This window comes from Pipra filicauda, unplaced genomic scaffold (assembly GCF_003945595.2).
Source record: "Pipra filicauda isolate LSUMZ 115617 unplaced genomic scaffold, ASM394559v2 scaffold9_size5747161_pilon, whole genome shotgun sequence".
Taxonomy (NCBI): domain Eukaryota; kingdom Metazoa; phylum Chordata; class Aves; order Passeriformes; family Pipridae; genus Pipra; species Pipra filicauda.
The window spans coordinates 2,067,767-2,087,470 of NW_024105198.1; the positions used below are offsets into that span (position 1 = coordinate 2,067,767).

General features: G+C 40.4%; 1 long non-coding RNA gene across 2 annotated transcripts in view; it reads right to left on the bottom strand.

Moving 5' to 3' along the window:
• Positions 1 to 18,886, bottom strand: part of LOC120322549 — a 30,627-nt gene extending 11,741 nt beyond the window's left edge. For both annotated transcript variants that reach the window (XR_005562318.1, XR_005562319.1), the window contains exons 1-3: positions 18,841 to 18,886; positions 15,850 to 15,945; positions 1,506 to 1,605 (exon numbers count right to left, since the gene is read on the bottom strand). This is a non-coding gene — a long non-coding RNA (uncharacterized LOC120322549). The remainder of the gene's footprint in view (positions 1 to 1,505; positions 1,606 to 15,849; positions 15,946 to 18,840) is intronic.
• Between the last annotated feature and the right edge of the window lie 818 nt (positions 18,887 to 19,704).

Genomic DNA, 19,704 nt, shown 5'->3' on the forward strand with positions numbered 1-19,704 from the left:
TTTAGGATGAGGGAAACATTGAATGAGTGAGACATCATCCCCTACTGAAAAGTGCCACAGAATATACATCAGATTATATAGGGGGGAAAAAAAGAGTATTGGAAAGGCAAGAAATATGTACAGTGAGTTTGTGTGTGGAGTGAGGCAGTGAAGGCATTTGGAAGATAAAGAGCATTTTCCATACCATGAGTGGGAACACAGATCACATGGAATTAGAGGGATGGACTCTATAACTGGGTTCTGATCTCTCACCTCCACTGGCAGGATCTAACTCTTCTCATAGAATCATAGAATAAACCAGGTTGGAAAAGACCTCTGAGATCATCAAGTCCAACCCTGGATCCAACCCCGCCGTGGTTCCCAGCCCATGGCACTGGTCCAGTCTCACCTTCAACACCTCCAGAGATGGTGAATCCACCCCCTCCCTGGGCAGCCCATTCCAATGGCTGAGCACTCCCCCTGTAAAAATTTCTTCCTGATATCCAACCTAAACCTCCCCTGGCACAGCTTAAGACCCAGACAAGTAAAGTTCACACTTCAATTTCTCCTCTTGTAAAACGAAAAGGAGCATCTTTCTTACTTCATAATTATGAGTAATTTCTAATGCCTGTGAGTGTTACTCCTACAGAGCAATTCTGTCAAAATGCAACATGTTGTTTTGAGAGTTCTGAGGCCCAGAGGCAGCCTGGTGCCTGCAGGGAAGAGCCACCCTTGGAGATCAGCAAACCCCAAGGGTTACACGACACTTTAAACATCCTCCTTTGCACATATGGACAGTGCCAAACTAAGGAAAAGCTTCCAGTGTCCATCGTCTGAACAACTAGAACTGGTCACATGTAGCTAAAGAGAACAGGAGAATCAAGTTGTAATTCAGACTTGCAAGCTTTCTAAACATCACATGCCACAGAGAGTCTTTTATTTTTAAAAGGCAATTAACTTGTCCCCCTACAAATAAAAAGATTTTTAAAAATGGAAAATACCAGACTAGAAACTTCCTACATGTTATATTGTACAGAGTAAAGCAGATCCAACAAAGATTTAATAAGATTTGACCTATAATAGGTTATAATAAGATTATAACCTATAAGATTAAACCTATAATAAATAAGATTTAACCTATCTTATCCTCTTAATAAAGTTCTATGAGTTTTAGCCTTGGCTGAAATAAAAAGATCATTGCAGAGCCTATTAAAAATAATAAAATAGAAAAATAATACATTCTTAAACCCACACAATTTTGTCACAACTATCCATTGCCAGGGTATTTGGGTTGTTTTAACCACAGGCATCATCATGACACTTAACAAATGCCTGTATTTTCAAAGAGTATAAATTACTCCAATGTGCTAAGGAAATGCTGAGGTGTTGACTTAGCAACTAGTAAATACCTTAATTAAATCCAGAAGAGGATTTTGCAATAAAATTAACAATTGGCTCATCAGTTGGACACTCGTGAGAGGATGGAAGGGTTTCTGTGTTGTGTGGGTAAAACATGTCAGCTGTACCTTTCTTTTTGCTGCTGCTTTCACATCTTCCTCAAGGTCCTCAGGAAACTTTTCTCTTGGGCTTTCTCACTTTGGAATCTCCTTTCTTTAAACACCAAGACTGAAACATAAAGAAAGTCCAATTTTAGAGTGAAATGGAATTTTGTTTGTTTTTACAGAGAGCTTTGTTTGAGTAATTCAAGAGACAAAAATCAGAAAAAGTTTTGTTCTTTTCCTCTGCAAACTCTGCAGTGACATTATGTTTATATTATTATTATTATTATTATTATTATTATTATTATTATTATTATTATTATTATTATTATTGTATCTGGTTTATTATGTGAAATAGTCCTACATTTTACCCTACCTGAGTGCTTGTCCCATCCATGTAATACTACCTGTAAAAAAAATCCTTAACTCCTTCAGGTAAAAATAAATTTTCATTATTAAGTTTTTCATTAAATCCTCTTACTTTGAGTGTTACAGTAATCAATATAACAATGGCATGAATTGACATGTGCATAATGTTTCAAAACTATAAAAACTCTAAACACACAAGGTACCAATGAGCAATTTAGCAAGCAGACCTTCACCATTAATGTGTTGTTTCCAAAAATTCTGTTGCCACTGCTCAGTATCAGAGTACAGGTATAAAAATGGCAGTTTTTCTTCTTAAAGCTTGAATTTCCACTCAAATAAATTGCCTTTTGAGACTTTTTTAATACACTTTCTAAACCAGAGAAATCTTTCATCTATTTGACAAGAGTATAACTGAATGAATACCTCTAAATAAGGAGTACCTTGGGAATTTGTCTTTACTTTTTCTTACTGCATAAAAACCCAAAAGGTCCAAGTAAAACCTATTAAATGGGATGCATGGTGAAGGCATTAATTAATTTTTTTATGTAGAAGATGATGGGCTGGGTCCTGCTCTCCTAACCTGGGCAAAAGACAGGCTGCAATGGAAATTCTGCTTCTTTTACTTCAGCTGGAGCAAATCCTACACAGCAGCATCCCTTTATGTCACTGTAACAATCAAATAACTTAGAAAAGTGATCTCTCAAATTAATTCCTTCCAAAATCACATTAACTGTCAACAAAAGAGATGGAGAATGAAAGGAAAATAGCTGCTTGTGTTTTACCTGTTTTGCCACCTGTTAACTGCAATGAATGAATAAACTGAACCCTGTTGGGGAATCCTTGGATTTCCTGAAAAGAGGGTCTAGAAAACCAGCTTTCAAAGATACATTGGTGACTGAGTTCATAGAAGTTAAATTACAATTATCCCCTATGCAAAATAAAAATACATACCGCTGTGAAGGCCACCAACCAGTTAAAAACCCAAAAAGATGCTTTAAACAGTTTTAGTACCACAAATTCTAGTGAGAAATGAGCTTGCACAGTGACAATAACTGGCAAAACCTGTTACTTGAAAAATCCATTTGCAGCATTTCCCCCCAGGTATTTCAAAATACTGCTTTTAGACTTCAAAAGCAACGCAGATCCAGTACAAATTTCTTTCTGTGAGCAAAGATGTTCTGCTGGAGCTGTTTCACAGCACACACAGCTACCCCCAAAACTGGAAAAAGGCTGCAAAACAACCGAGCAGGAGCAGACCCACAATTAACAAACAAATTTGACCAGGCAGCTGCTGGATCTGTACTTATTTTTACCTTACAAGCACTTACCTGATGTCTCGTGCAACGTGTTATAAAGATATTTCCTAAAAGATTTTTGGCCAATGAATTACGGAGCTGAAATGGAATAACGAAGGTAGAAATGTGTCCCGTTATCAGTCACACACATTCAAGCAGAAAGCCAGTGCAGCACAGTAGATAGAACTATAAGCTCTGGGATCTTCTCATTCAACCAAGATTGCTTCATACAAAAGTTGACAATACACCACTGAAAGCCATTGTTGATATTCAACATTTTTTAAATAGCTGAACAGAATAGACAATAAGGCACGAAGGAAAACTCGGACAGGAGGCTGGCCTGGAGTCTGGGTTCAGAAAGGAAAAAAAAAACATTAAAAATGGACAATAAATATGTGATGCCCGTTTTTTGCCCCCCTGTGTGTCAATTAGCTGATCTGTACCAGGCTGAAATTCCACCAGTTTTAAAGGAAGAATAAAATATGAACCATTTTTTTCCCCCCATCTAATAAAGTCTGGGTGCAGTTTTAAATGTTGGCACTGAGTGAGACACATGTTTCCATGGTTCACATCCACCACGAGCTAATGGAAATTAAGGAATTTGTAAAATCACTGGAAGATCCTCCCATTCATTGTTAGATCCCTCCATCTAAGCTGAGGAGAACATACATTTCAGTCCTTATATCAGAAAAAGGATTCATGGGAAATGCTTTTCGAAATAGTGAAAAATCAACATTTCCTGTTGCTGTCTCTGAGGCCCCTATTTATTTCCTCAATTAAAAGAGGTCAGATCACAGTATCCTGAAAATTCATAACATGTCTGCACACAGCAGACAAAGCCTTATTCTAACAACTGGGGGTGTTGGGTTTGGACTGGCTCAGGTTTCAGTGCCAAAAGGGGAAAATTCTACCTTGTATAACTCTGTAAAACTGTGTTATGATAAACAAACCTTATTTTTTTTCCACTGGCACACCTGAAACACCTCGTGTGGATCATATTAAAACCAGTATGGTTAGCAGCCAGCAAAGGATGAGTTTAAACAATTTTAATTTTTGATAATCTAGATATTCCAGCAAAACATTCTACTTTACTCTGGCTCAGGACTATGTTTTTCTCCAGCTCTGCTTTGATTTTCATTGTGTGCTGCTTCACCCAAGCAATTTATACTCAGTACTGTTTTAACCATTTCTTTTTTAATGAAGAACTGTCAGGTCATTTCAGGCCAGACCAAGTAGGTTATGATGATGAATGTTGGAAGATCAGTTTAACATGTTGGGGTTTTTTTTGTTTGTTAACCCTGTTGTATTATCCACTAATTCTGCTCCTGAGTTTAGAATGTGGAAGGTAACTGCCTTTTAAAGTACATTTTCTCCTCTTGTTTTCAGCTAGTCCTGTTAGGTGTGCTGCTTGATTTTAGACATCACCTACATTATTTAGACTTCCTTGAAGAAAGGAGTTTACTTGGTTTGTGTCTTTGCTACATCTGGGCTGCTCACTCTAGTAAATATCTGAAAATCTGTCCAAAACTTGGCACCAAGAATATATATTTTTGTCAAAAAACATATTTTCAGGTGAGTATGACTAATGCAAGAATTGCTCAACAGATGACTGTGAGCAGAGTGCCAGGGGAGGAATTCTGAGCAGGGAAGGGAAGGCTTGAGTACATCCTTCTAAATGACTCTTACTGAGTTCCCCTCAAAGTGCTTCCCCTAAAGGCAAGGACTGAAACCAGCTGATGAATACTTTGCACTCCTGCAAAGCACTGGGGCTGCAGCCCTTTTGTGAGTCAGAGGGGCCTCTAGGAAAGTGCCCATTTTGGCTGTATTTGACAAATTATCCATGCTGACTTTCTGCAGAAGTCACCAGCAGAGTGGGAACAGGTTGATTTTACCCCCCTTTGGTTCAGAGTCCATTACAGGGCATTGCTACAAACCAGGTTTGCCCTGACCTTGTGAGCAGGAGCTGTGAACAGGAGTGGCCAAATCACTCCCTCAACCACAGAAAGCCACAAGAGCTGGAATGAAAACTGCCAGGCCTGACATCCTTGCACCTGGAATTGTCCTGGCAGTCCACTTGATGCACCCTTGGATGTCAGAATTTACAAAGAACAGATACAACTGCACAGGTTTTCCTAAAGCTAACTCGTACTGAATCCTGCAAGGTGTCCAGCCCAAGGTGAAAGACATTTTCCAAGTAAAAAAAAAAGAAACAAGTTTGATGCCTTCATTTGTATCACAAAGGAATCAAACAAGCACAGGGTGCTTTGCTGTACAAGTGGCCTTCAACAAACAAACAACAAAAATACAAGGCCCTTACAACAAACACGGGTAGAGCCCTTCCCAAATCATTGTTCCCAAAGCCTAGCCATGATGATGATGATGATGATGATGATGATGATGATGATGATGATGGCCTTCAAGTGTGAGTCACACAACTCCACCCACCCCCATTTCACTGAAATCACCAGCCCTGATTTTCAGCAGTTCATTGGTGATGGTGGAAATCTTCGTGTGCTTGCAATAAGTCTGCAGGATTGGGTCTAAACCAACAGGAGATATGACACCTCTGTTGAACCCTGTTCCCTCTCTCCTTGTTCCTGTGAGATCACTACAACAACTTTCCACAGGAAATCTAAACATCATATCAGAATAATTTGCTATACCTTTTTAGATGCCTCTCTTCCTTCTTGACACTCCAACTGAACAATTTTCACTGTGCTTTGCAATCTAAGCAATTACATGAACGTCTGGGTTTCCTCAGGGCAGGAAATCTAAGCAGCTCTGGCAAGGTCTTTTTATGCAGCAGCACTCCTGTGAAAAACCCAGTTCTAAATGCACTCGACTGCACTCCAAAAGTACGTGAGAAGAAATTGGGATATGAACCTGAGCTCTTCTTACACCTTATCCAAAGCTGTGAACCACAGAGCACCTGAGCTTTCAGACAGGCAGAAGACTTTAAATAAGGAAAGGAATCCACCATTAGTTTTCCAGGTCAGGTTCCTCCTGTGTTATTACACAGACGCTACAGACACACTGTCTGTTTAAAATTTGCCTGTTCTTAAAAGGATAAGAAATTCTGTTCTCAAGCCCCCAGTGTTTCACCCAGTGGAATTCTAAAATTGTCAGTAATAATTCTGTAAATTATGTCTACAAGAAAATTGCAGTTTTACCCTTCTGAAGGGAAGGATTATTTTACCACACAGTCCAGTGTTCACCTCTGAAAATCACTTATTAGGTTGCTCAAATTCACAAACTGCAGTTGTCAGGGCTATCATAAAGTTGTATGCAACATCAATTTAACGATAACATTACACTGGTTTTCTCCCTGGTCCTGCATGGAGCCTGTGAATTGGTGGGAAAGAGATATTCAATCCCAATGTATTCCTGAACAATGCAGAAAATGACAGATCTGCGTTCTGAGGACATAACATCCACCTTGTCCACATTTCATTGGGATCCTTTCAAACCACTGCCAATCCCACTTCCAGATAAGTACAGGACATTACATGTATTCAGAAACTGTTTAAATTATTTTAAAAGTTTTAGGTTACTGCTTTAATTGCAAAGTCTTAATTTTCCCCTCTTACTAAAGCCATGATACGGATTCCCCTCTCATTGTTATAATTTTCTGTGATATAAGCCTGCTATAATTTAGCACTCAACTGCACTGAATCCCGTTATGAAGTCTCATATCACACAGAGTATATCTGAGTATAAAACATAAAATGCTTAGCTTGTAAGGATAGGGAGCTTGTCACCTCTTTAATTTGATCGCTAAAGTAAAATTTCAGATTAAAGTTGGACTATAATGGCAAGATAATGCTAAATATCCAGATTTTTAAAATGAGTGACACACCGTGCATTTCAGAGATAGAGATATGTGTGACCTTCACAGAAGTTAATTAAAATATGGAGGAAAAAAAATCAAACTGCTTTTTTTTTTTTTCTAGGAAGTGTGTATTTCAAATGTCCCTGGCCCTAACCAAGAGATAGGGTAGTGCAACAAATCTGCTATTTCCCATATAAGGTCCCCTTGAATAACTTTCCTCTGGAGATTGGCACACTGAGGATGCCTCTGACACTCTGATTTTTACATGTTTAACAGAAATTCTCTTTTGCTGGTCCAGATGTGACATTGGTCTAGGCTTTGAACATTTTATCAATAGAATCTTAGAATTGTTTAGGTTGGAAAAGACCTTTAAGATAATTGAGTGCAACTGTTACTTCTGTCTAATGATTTTTTTTCCTTAATGTCACTATCTTAAATTCACAGTAGTAAGTATATTGCAGTGATAAGTACACAGACTCCCTGGTTTACTGAATTCTTTTACAGCAATAAGAACAAAGTTGGAACAGTTTCAGAAGGGTTGACTAAGGGGAATCTATGACACAATAAACAACTTCATGGTCAGGTTGTAGTTCCAGGTGGTGGGAGGTCAGTGTACAAGAGCCATTAGCCAAAATATTCCAACAATCTGAGGACTAACTGGTGTTCTATGGAATGTCATCTTAAACTTGAGAAGCCTTTTCCAGTCTAAGTCTTGCCAAAGTGTTATGATCCTGTAAAAAGCTTTAGTTTCAATGAACTGACATTTTCTGATGAAAAAACGTTTTGTCTAAACGTTCCTTGATAGCACTAATGGTGTGTGTGTATATATATATACATATATATGTTTGTATGTATATATATATATAGGTTAAATAAAAGATTTGCCACTGCTAAAAGCCATATTTATAAAAATGATTGCAAATACGTTTCAATTATGGGAAGGGAAAAATTGCTAACAATGAGTGGCTAAAGACTTGCTGCTCACATAAAGACACACTTTTTTTTTCCTGGCACAATTGTGGAGCCTCAGACATGGGAGGTGGGCTTGGGGGGAAAAGATGCAATAAACAGTGGACTCCCTTTTTTTACAATGAATTTTCATAAAAATATCTACAAAAAGGCCAAGTTAGCAGTGTTGGATATTACAATGTATTTGATTAATTTTTTCTTTTTTTTAATATAAAATTGTCAGATAATCTTGTCCCGCAAAAATACTACATTTTAAAATTCACCGTGGAGCTGTCAGGCTCCCACAGCCTCTTAGAGCTGGAGCTGGTCCTGAGCTTGTGCTCCTTGTCAAAATTTAATGAGACGACCAGTTCTAAAATAATTGAATTTTCATATCAGAGCGAACCAGGATTACTCAGACAATAAAAATGCTGAGTCCTGTACTGTTACTGGCAAATACCTTTTGCTTTGCTCATGAAATCAGTATGTAAATGTTCAGGGTTTGTATTTAAGGCATCTTATGCATTTAGAGTTGTAGTACTGGCAATAATTTCAAATGGTGCCGTTGATAAGTAGCTGTTTTTTTTTTTTTTCCATAATGTTCAAACTGTAATTTGTTTGGCGAATCAGGATAAGCATTTGGTTTATATTTTATATAAATGTTAATGCGGCCGCAGTTTAATTATATTTCTTAACTTTTAGCATTTCAAAAGTAGAATTTGAAGGCCACTCCATCAGATTGTCTTGCTTCCATGGAACACTTCTATGGAGCACAGTCCCACTGACTTATGGCTTTAAGAAGTGGAACTGCCCAGGAAGTCGGTGCTGCTGCAGATGCTGAATCCATGTGGGGAGGCACCAAGAGCAGCAGGATGCTGGACTTATTCCTCAGCCTGCAGGTTGAAAAGTCAGAGGCAAAAGGTCCCCATCAGAAGCACAAAAGGATTAAAAACCAAACCAAACCAAAACCCTGTCCCTAAATGGGGTTATTTACAGAAAGGCTTCAAGCAAAACTAAAATGTGCCTCAATAATTCAGTGATTGCTGCTACAGAAATGTGGAAATAATTGGACGCATTCTCAAGAAGCCCTTAGGCTGAACGGTACTGACATCTCTTGTTCTTGTTGTCCAGAGGTTATTTTGAGGTATAAACCCACAGGAATAAGGGTAACTAAACTTTTCAAGCAGGCCAAAGGTCAGTGACTGTCCCACCATGCTGGTCTGCGTGAAGTTGTGCTGAATGTTGAATGTGTGGCAGACACATATTTGACTGTGATTCCCAGGGAAGAGCTCCTGAGCAACTCCTGACACATAAAAGGCCTCTGATCCATTTTCACAGGATGCTTTCCAGCCCATCTCTTCCTACAAAACACACCAACTCTCCTCAGTATTAACACCTAAAGCAGAGTTAATAATACACACACAATTTTGTTTCCCTGTCCAGCTCACCCAATTTAATGGATGTTCACGTGTACCTGCCCAGACCTGCTACAGAAAAACCTACAGAAGAGAGGGAAATTCAGACAATATGTTTCCAAACACAAAGGAGTCTGTGGGACAAATTTCCATCTCTGATAAAAGATGAACTGGAAAAAAACTCTCAGCCGTGCCTGCAGTCCTGCACCTTCCCAGAGCCAGGGAGGAGCCTGCACTGCCTGATGGGAGCTGTAGTTCAATCCTGAAGGCTGAATTTTAAGGAAGGAAGAAATGCAGGACAGAGGCAACCTGTAAAGGCTCTTGCAAAACCTGTAGAGCCAAGGGAACATCTGATTGTTTTAATTACAGCAATATTACTTGGGAAAGTGATTATTCACAATCACATCAAATGGAATTGTGTGTTCGAGTGCATTTGTTTTCCAGCCTACAATCTTAACCACTTCCTGAGTACATAATTGATATTTCCCTTTTTTTAGAAGACAACCTTCATTGATATTTCTGCAAATAAAATTTACTTGATAGCATTGTTAAAGAAGCCTTGTTTTATGTCATGTTTTCCATCAGCCAAGCATGGAACCTCAAAGCTGCAGATAGCTCTGAAAATTGATCGTGGCACGTTTTATTAATATAAATTATTTGTATAAGGCTGCTCAATCTGCCTGCCGAGTGGCCTAATATTTTGCCTTTCACATGAAGCCCATGGATATTTAGTCAGAGAGAAGGCTGCACAGACTCAGGGGAGGTATAGTCATACCAAAACAACAGTATATAGAAACCCAATTTTTGATATGCAGAATAATGAACAGTAATTTCTCTGTTTCACCTGGTGAGTTATTTAACAATACAAATGGTAGACTAGAAACTGGGAAAGAAGATTGAGAACCAGAAGAAAAAGCTCAGAAAAAAAAAATTAGAAAACTGAGGGAAAGGGGACAACATGCGAGGAACATCATTTCTCTCAGATGAGGCTTTTTTCCATCAAGAGGTGGAGTGAAATAATATGTATACTGTTCCAAGTTATTACCAGTTAAGCAGTCACAGAATCATGGAATGGTGAGGGTTGGAAGGGACCTTGAAGTCAACTTGGGCAGCTTCAGGCTGTCTCTGTCTTTTCTTGTTTGCCTCATGTCATCATTTCCTCAGACTTAAATTTAATGTTGTTTCTGGTGTGATGGCACCTGAGCTACCACGTCCCACTGATCCCTGATTAGGAAAGAATATCATTTTTAATAGGAAACACATCCAGTTTTTTTTTTTCCTCTGTTCCTCCTGAAAGCTTTCCTGGTAGGAATGACTTTAATACCTTGCATATTTTTCTCCCTCAGTTATGAATGCATTTTGCCCACTGAAAATTGCTGCTGGCAGGAACTGTGTGTCAAGTAATCAGGTGTCACCTCTGTGCACTGGAGAATGTTCTAAAAGACAGCACCCCTGAGCAGGGGACAACTGCAAAGGTGACTCATGAAATCAGCAGTGTGTTATTTTCAAAAAAACCCTGAAAAAATATGTGAGATGTAAGAGACACAGAAGAAATAAAATCCTGGGACAATTTCTTAAAGCCTGTGAAATAGGGAAATATTGCAAAGTGAGATCAAATTCTGTATTTCAGAACGCGAGTTTCTACCCAAATACCCATTCACAAGAAAATAAAACTCAAGAACAGGCTCAAGACTGAAACTTTTCACACAGATACAAAGCAGGATAACTTGGGAAGGCCCTAGAGTGGACAATGAAAAAGTCCAGGTTCCATAACAAGAGGTGTTTCCCACCTTGGCTAAAGGATAGTGCCTTGTGTCAAAAATAGTATGTTTTCTCGGGTTTTGGATGGCCTTTTTTCATATTTCCAGCAGGAGAAGCTGTACCAACAATGATATTTGTGCAACTAAGACTATTGCTCTTTTTTTTTTTTTTTTTTTGATGAGCAGTGGAACTTACAGAAAACTTGATTTTATGTTAAAATCCCAAATGGACACAGTCAGCTGCTTTCACTGGCTCTGCTGCAGTGCTGGTGACATCCAGAACTACCAGAAGAGTAACTGAGCCAGTTTTGGGTTACATTTATACCAGCTGCACAGAACAAGTGGCTTTTGTAAGTGCAGAGTTCTGCTAATTCACATGAATGCACTGGCTTTTGAAAGTCTGGCTAAATTGTGATGGAACAGTTAAGAGAAGGCAGGTAAAGCTCGTTAATGTGTTATTAAACAGTTTAAATTCTCTAGAGATTCAGACTTTTCATCTTGAACCTAAAATTCAGTGTTGCTGCGTTTTGTAATGATGCACCATTACACCTTCCCCTCCCCTTTAGCATTTCCATTGGAGCAACTTCTCTTAAGAGCAATTGTGTAAAACCACATCATTTCTGTGTGCAGTTATGACCTTACTGGGGGGTCAGTGAAAGAATCCTCATTGGGATGTACCAGCTGAAATGTGCATTTTGCCCCATGGCTAAAAAAGGCAAAAAGAGTCACTAATATGGTCTTTTAGCCCCTAAAAGAGTTTAATAGCCCATTTCCTTATCTTAGATCAACTTTATTATAATACAGTAATTACACAGGAAGGAAAAGTAAGGATCAGCCACATTTAACCTCCTTTGATCTCCCAGGATTCTCTGCACTAAGGGCTCAAGGAAAGGCCTTCACGGACTTCCTGATAACTGGATGAGTGATTATCCCCCTTGTTAATGGGCAATGATATAGAAAACTCTTCCATATGTACAGAATATTCATGAGGGGGCTGCACAAGCCGAGATAAGAACAGAAGATGCCACCAGCAATCACTTATAAGAACACTGTGAAAAAACACTCCTGCTGGGGGACACTGTTACACTTGGGGTTTGTGGGTGAGGGTGAAAGCAGGGCAGAGCCATTGGTGTCCCACTGGCAGCATAATTTGGAGGCAGAGTCTGCTCCCCATGACTCGAGTTTTACCAGTTAAGGGCACTTGGCAATGTGATCTTCCCATGGAAGGTGTCCTTGCCCATGACAGGGGGGTTGGAAGTGGATGATCTTTAAGGTCCCTTCCCACCAGGACCATTCTGCCATTCTGGGACTCTTTCAGCTGCCACATGCCCGTGGTGTTCACCTGCACCTGGAATCTCAGCCTCAAATCCACCCAACCGAGACAGAACATAAATTAATGCCCAGGTAGTACAGCAGGGGTGGAGTGGCTTTCTTTGGGAGAAGCCAAGAATGCCTGAACACCTGAGGGGCTGCCCTTCATCAGGGAATCAGAGAATTGTGAAGGCTGGAAAAGACCTTTAAGACCATCAAGTGCAACCTGCCAACCCAGCAGCACCACCACGCAGCACTAAACAACATTGAGCTTTCTTTACACACGGCCAATACAATTTATTCCTTTTTTTTTTCTCCCCCTGTATCGATACGAACGTAGTTTTTGTAATTTCTAAAAAAAAAAAAAATGCTCTAGATTTGAAAACTGTTTCTGCAAAAATCCTTTATCTGCCTCCCTTCAGAAGTGCAGCAAATCCCAATATGATTTATCGGATGTCCTTGCTTCCGAAAGGCATTGTGGCTACTGAAATAATGAACTACTTGAAAGTCACATTTAATTTACTTCCAAAGAAACAAGCTAGCATTGCTCAAGGTTGCTGGGGAAACAGGAAAGCTGCTTTAGGTCAGTTTGCAGCAGAGAAGACCTGCTGATATTTTGCAATTTGCACATGGTCACCATAACTTTAACAATCTCTTATTTTCAGAAACCTATTTCTGACTTGGTGTTAAATATTCGTCTTCATTCCCACTGCGTGGCCTTGTTTTCAGCTGTGGATTCAGACTCATAAATCTGACTTAAAAATAAGCAGGTTTATCACAACTGTGTCCATATGTCTTCTTTGGGGGCCCATTTATCAAAGAATGCATCCAATTTCAGCCCAAGAGAAGCCCACAGTAGGCACAAAAATCTCATTTCTTGGGCTTCTACAGTACCAAGGTTGTGTGCAATTTCAGCTGATCAGACCCTTTCCAGAACCTTTTATTGGTTCCTCTTAGGCTTTCCTGCCTTAAAGAAAAGTTCTAATAGTTGCCAGAGTTGTAAAATTCAGTTACTGTGTGCTCTGCTACAAACAAAAGGAAAAAATCTCATTTGAAGGCAACGTACCTGAGTTCTGCTCATCCTCCTCCTGGAGGCAAATCAGAACCCCCTTTCCCTTAGGTTGCAGTAGACAGGTGTGATTTCACATGCACAGGCAAATTCATTCCAAATTTACTCAAGGCTGCAGTGGTAAAATGACTGGACCAACAGACATAAGGAAGCCTCTCGTGGCAGCAAGAGAAGATAACACAGGTCTGCAGTGCTCAGGCCTGTGCTCCTTGCTGGAGGAGTTTTCTCCCAATACCCAGTGTCATCCTACAGGTCAATCTGCTAAAATCATGTCAGTCATATAAGTTTCATGTGCAGGAATAAAAGAGTTATCTATACCTTGCCATTTAATTAGTATGATATTTATCTTTTGCAATCCCAGGTCTACAGTGAGCACAGCTTAAAGTTCAAAATTAACCAAGAAAAAATATTAACCAAAATTAAGGTGCTTAAAATAATTGATGGTGTTGAGTTCAAATTGCTCTCTGTTAGTCTCATAGAAGCACAATTTAGAGAGCAGCCTAAAGCAAGAGATGCACAATATCTGTAATGTAGAGAGCACATTGTCTAATGTACATAGTAGACTGGAGAATTGGATTTTGGGGCTCTCAAACCATTACAGCAGGAAATCTCTGGTCCCTCAGGGCATGCATACCTGTGCTGCTGCTGAGGAGGGCAGGAGGGGCTGCCTCTGATGGGCAGCGCTGGAAACCTGTTGCATCCTGCTCAGAGCTCACCCATCATTCTCTTGCAAATGTAAATGTCGCCGTTGCCCGGTGAGACAGAGGATGAGAGACTCGACAAAAGCGGGAGTGCATCGAGAGTGGGACCCTGGACAGGTCAGTGGAGCCGCCCCACTGCAGGGGCTGCTCAGGGGGGTCCCCAAAACGGGGCACTGCCAGGCTGCTCAGGCACAAGGAACTCACCCTTCCCGGGGCACTGATGGATTGTCAAACACAAAGGATCCAAGGAAAGCCCCTCTTTCATGGGGCACAGAGCCCTGCGACCAAAGACACATTACTGATGAAATTGGTCACAAAACTGAGCCTGAGTGGGCAGCCAAACCACATTTTAGAAAGAAATCCTGATGACCATTTGCTGAACAACTCTGATGTGGAATCCCGGACCAGGAATGATTCTCTAATTAAAATTTGCTAACAAGTATTTTACAACATAATTCTAAGACTTTTGCTCTTGGCATTGTCTGGTGTTAAAATCCCAGAAAAGGAAGTGAGTTGTGCCAGTGACAGTATATTCCTGTAGTTTGATGCCATTCTTCGTTGCTTAAAAACTAACTGAACTTTTACACCAGATTAATTAATGTAAAGTGGATTTTCTGGGAGGGGGAAAAAATGAAAAGGAAGATAGCTCATTAAAAAGAAAAAGATCAGGAGCTAATTAGGTCTAGTCAGCCCCAGAGTTGACTCACTGAGGGTCAGTGCTGCTATACCTAGGTTTATTATGCAGTAAAATCAAGGTATTTTATATTGATTGTGATTTTATCTTAAGATACCTGATGTGTGTTAGCTGCTGTGAGGTAGTGCCCGCTCTGAACAACAGCTGTAGCCTCACTAATAATCAGCACATTTGTTTGCAGACATATGAAAAATTATGTACTAATCTATTGGATACATGCAGATTAGCAGTGCTAATTCACTGATTTTAGCCAGGTGCCAGTTGCTTTCTTTGCAGTGGATTGGAGCATGATACATCATGTCAGAAACAAAGTACAGGAAATATTAGCTAAAATCCAATCTTAAGAGCAGAAGGCTTTCCCTCAGCCCTGTTAGCACCTTACATGTGTCATCATCTCCCTCCTCTTTGTGTTGCTCCTCCTTATTTCTCCACAGTTTCTGAGTGGAGACAGTTCTGAGCTGTGAATGAGCAATTCCAGCCTGGCTCAGGTTCTGAACACTCTGGCCACACCTCCCAAAGAGCTGAGTGTGATTTTCTGAAAGAACAACCCAAGGGAGTATTGCAAAACTTGGGTTGTTTTTGACCACAGCAGCAAAGAGCTCCACTAAGGAAAGTACTGCTCTGCCATCTTTAAGATAAATTCATTATTTATCTGGAAGACAAGCTTGCTTTCTTAGAGGAAAACCTCCTCCACCGCTCAGGAAAGGACATCTGAGTGTTTGATACCACAGGTCTGTGAGCAGCCAGCTTGGATTCCTTACACAAACAAAGGTCAGGAGCTCATTTTTTACAGCTCCTCTGGAATACTGGGTTGTTCCCCAATACTCATTTGGACCATGTAACACCGAGGTCTGGCTGACCCTGGAGACTTTTATGGCAGATTCTGTACAAACTGAGAGCAAAAGGGTTCCTGATCCACAAAACTTCCAAGAAAAAGACACCAAGGAAGGAAAAAACCCACAGATACACCTATGCTTTACCTCATGGGATGCCACACAGACCACACAGCCTCACAAAATTACTTCTTATATTCAGAATAGTTTTCACCCAGAACTTTCAGTTTTCCAGAATTTCATCTGTGGAAAGACAAAGAATAGAGAGAGTTCTAGAAAGTGGAATTAAAATGGAGATGCTAAAGGATGTTCTAAGATGAAAAATCGAACTTGCTGAGTATAAATTGGTTATTCACTGATAGCTAATTTAGAGCATAATCACCTAGTCCTACCTGAAGAGTAAATACATTATCATTGGGAAACATTATCCAGTGGAACAAATATAGGAACTTATAACAGTATTAAGAGACTAAATTAAGAGATTTCCGAGAAATCAGAGCTTTGTGCCAGGAAAAGTCCACTTATCTACTGTGAAATGTTCACATTTGTGGAGTGCAGCCTCCTTCATGCCATCAAGCTGAGCCTGCAGCCCTGAGAATTACACACACTCAGGACAGGGCAAAAATAGGTAATTACTATCTCTACATGATGCTATTGTACAAATTAGTATATCCTGCATCTCTCTGAAAAGAAAATGAGGTGTGTGGTTTTCTGCTGTGTTGTAGACTCAGCAGACAATAAACTGATCTCTCATGAGAACACAGCAATGCCAAGTGTTGCCTTGTGCCAACAAAGAAAAAGAAGGAAAAAGAAGAAGAAAAAGGACAAAATGATCAGGGAAAGCATGGAATTCAATGGAGAAAGTGATTTAATTGTGTGGGGGGAAAAAAACCAATGTTCATATGGAAAAAAAAAAGCTCTTCTGCGGAATTGAGGGTTTATAACAGGTAATGGAAAATAATTTTTTTTAAAAAAAGCCATAAATTTGACTTGATAATGTCAGTTTAATTTAAAATGCTGCTAAGTCTCCCAGTGTACATTAGTGTGCATGTTAAGATTGGTGTGTCCATAAAGGCACTCCAACAGCAACACACAAAGCCATGCTAATAGGGTTAGGTGCTCAGGATATAAGGTAACATAAGTGCCATTTGATGCAAGAGTTGCTAGGGAAGGCTATTTTTTTTTTTCCTGTCTCTTAATTAAGTGAATTTAGTGCTTTTGAAAGGTGCCAGATTGACAATCCTGGGACTGAAGTACTTTATTCATGGAGCAGCCAGAGCCCAGGGAAAGTTTCGTCACCCTGCCCCTCAACCTTGACCTGCAGGGCTCACCTCCAGCGATGAGCAGGGCTGGGGACTCACTTTCCAAGCGCCTTCATTCTCTGGCCTCTCTGGGGAGGCTGCTGATAAAGGTGCTAATTAGGGCCAATTGTGATGGAGGGTTTTGTGCTGTGAACACCTGTCCATTAAGAACTGAACTGGGAACACCAGCTTTTTTTATTTTTTTTTTCCATACGGGGCCCAGCACAGCCTCTAACAAGGGAGGATTTTCTGAGCGCTGCTGACCCGGGGCCAGGGCTGAGGGAACATGTACAGCAAAGGCAGCTCGAGCACTGCACTGAACCTCACCCAACTCTTTTTGAAGGGAGTAAATGGGAAAAATGGTTTTTAAAATATAATGTCCATCCTACTGCTTTGGTGACTCCTTTCCACAACTCTCCTTCTTGACTTCTGCCTCTGAGGTGGGTCTTCTTTCAAGCCTGACAGACTATTTTAGGAAAACATGAAAGACCAAAGAAAGACCAAAAGAAAAGGGTAAAACCAAAGAAAGACAAAAATTAATTCAGCAGAGCAATTAATGATGTCTGGGGCTGCCATAAATCTGGAGTATGAGAGTGCTTGCACAGCCTCCATTCCTCTCTGCCATGATCCTGTGGAGAAGGGGGATCCATGTCCATCTGAAAAATGGAGCAATGGGAAAGGATTGTTGTTGAATAAAACACTTCAAATGACCAAGCTGACTTCTGCTTGTTTTATGGCTTCTTTGAGGACACTTGTTTTGAACACTGTGGTTTCCCAGAACCACACACAGTACCTAAGTTGGATGATTGGATGCACATAATGACATTTCACATAATTTCTTGTAATTCTACTCTGATGCAGCTTTTATTCCTTGGTGATGATAACCATTACCAATCTAGAAGCAAAAACTCCCCCAGATCCTGAAACTTTTCTAAGTTCTTTCCTTTTTACTTGATTTAGCACAGGAAAGTCAAATAAAAGTCCCGCTGTAAATAAACTGAGAACTAAGTTGAGGCATCTAGATTGACATATACAGCAGAGTTCATTTTAAAATTAAAGTCTTTAAATGGGTATGTTTTGTTTCTTTTTTTTTTTTTTTTAAATTAGAAAAGGCTGACTCCACCTCTGTAAAGGTGCAATAGAGATACACCAGCTTAGCCTTCTTGACATCAACAAACAGGCTGAAAAAACATTCTCAGGAGAGAGCTAATCTCCTATCACAGTTGAATAGCAGTGCCCTGATGGGAAAGGTTTGGGTGAAAGTTGGAATGAGAAGTGTCTGTAGCTGCTTGTGGCAAAACAAGCTTTTCTGCAGCACTTTTGCCCCCTGTCTTAAGTGTTTCTACTGAGTGAATAGCGGGTGCTTCATGTGACTTTCCTGCCGAATGGAGCATCTCCTCAGCAGGAATTTTGGGCTGCCCTTACCTTCTGAAAGGATATGCAAAGGTGTCCTGGCTTATGCATTAGTCCCATCTAACTTTCCACGTGAGGATGACACGGTGATATGGTTCGAAGCTGGCTCCCTGCCAAGTCTCCAAACCTTACCACAAAAAGTCGTGTCCGTCCCGTCCCCCCACACACACCTCAGGGAGAAGAGGGAGAAAAACAACCAAGAAAACCCGAAACGAGAGAGAGACAGCTAAAGTGATATATATATAAATATATTTACACTTATGTTACAGTTATATACAATTGAAACGTATACAATTTCACAAGGGAAAGGGAAGAGGGAAGGGAAAAGGAACAAAACCAAAATAATATATATATATATATATATATATCCCAATTAGTAGCCCAATATCTAGCAACTAAAAGAGTTAGCAAAGAAATATCTCACCACTCTCCTTGGGACAACCCAGAGTCGCTCTGGAACGACCCCCGGCAACCTCCGTCTCCCAAGGTCGGGAAGGCCCAACCAGGCCTCGCTCCCCAACACGGCAACTCAACAGCAGGGAACCTGCACCTCCAAGCCGCCGGAAGGAAAGAGAGCGAAGGCCTCTCCTCCTTTCTTCTTATAGCCTGGCTTACGAAAAAATCGTAGGGAATACTGGGTAAATCTGGGCCCTTCCTTGGTTACAAACTGGTCACCAAGGAAGGCCCGGACCAAACTACCACACGTGGTCTGATAAAGACTGAACAGAGTGAGGCAAACCAGCACCAAACCCCACAAATCTGAGCTCACAGCAATCATTTCAAGTGCCATCTGCATTAAAGGGCCTCACCTCAGTGTCAGACATGGCATCACATCTGATGAGGAGGCTGTTAAGCCACTTTGGGGATATTTCTCTGATTTTACTCAACTTTCCTGTGAAAGCTGAGAAATCCCCTCTTGGTTCCCCCCCAGTTTTCAGCCTGCAACAGGTGACACCTGTACCTGCACATTCAAATAGAGACAATCATGTATGAGGTTCACTTGCTCTCTCAGCTGGTACAGCTCAAATGGAACTGCCACATGTAGGACCTTAAAATAAGATTAAGGGCCAACATATGAACTTGTGCTTTGAAATAGATTTGTAGTCCACCAGTTTGGAAGTAAGAGTCAAATACTTACATCTGACCAGGGACAAACCCATATTTGCATTTCAGAGGAATAAGGCCAAGGCAGTAATGAATTTCTTAAAGACTGTGACACCCACATTAAAATTGCTCTGAATAAGTATTAACTCTGCTTCACTTCCATCTTTTGCATTGAGGTCACACT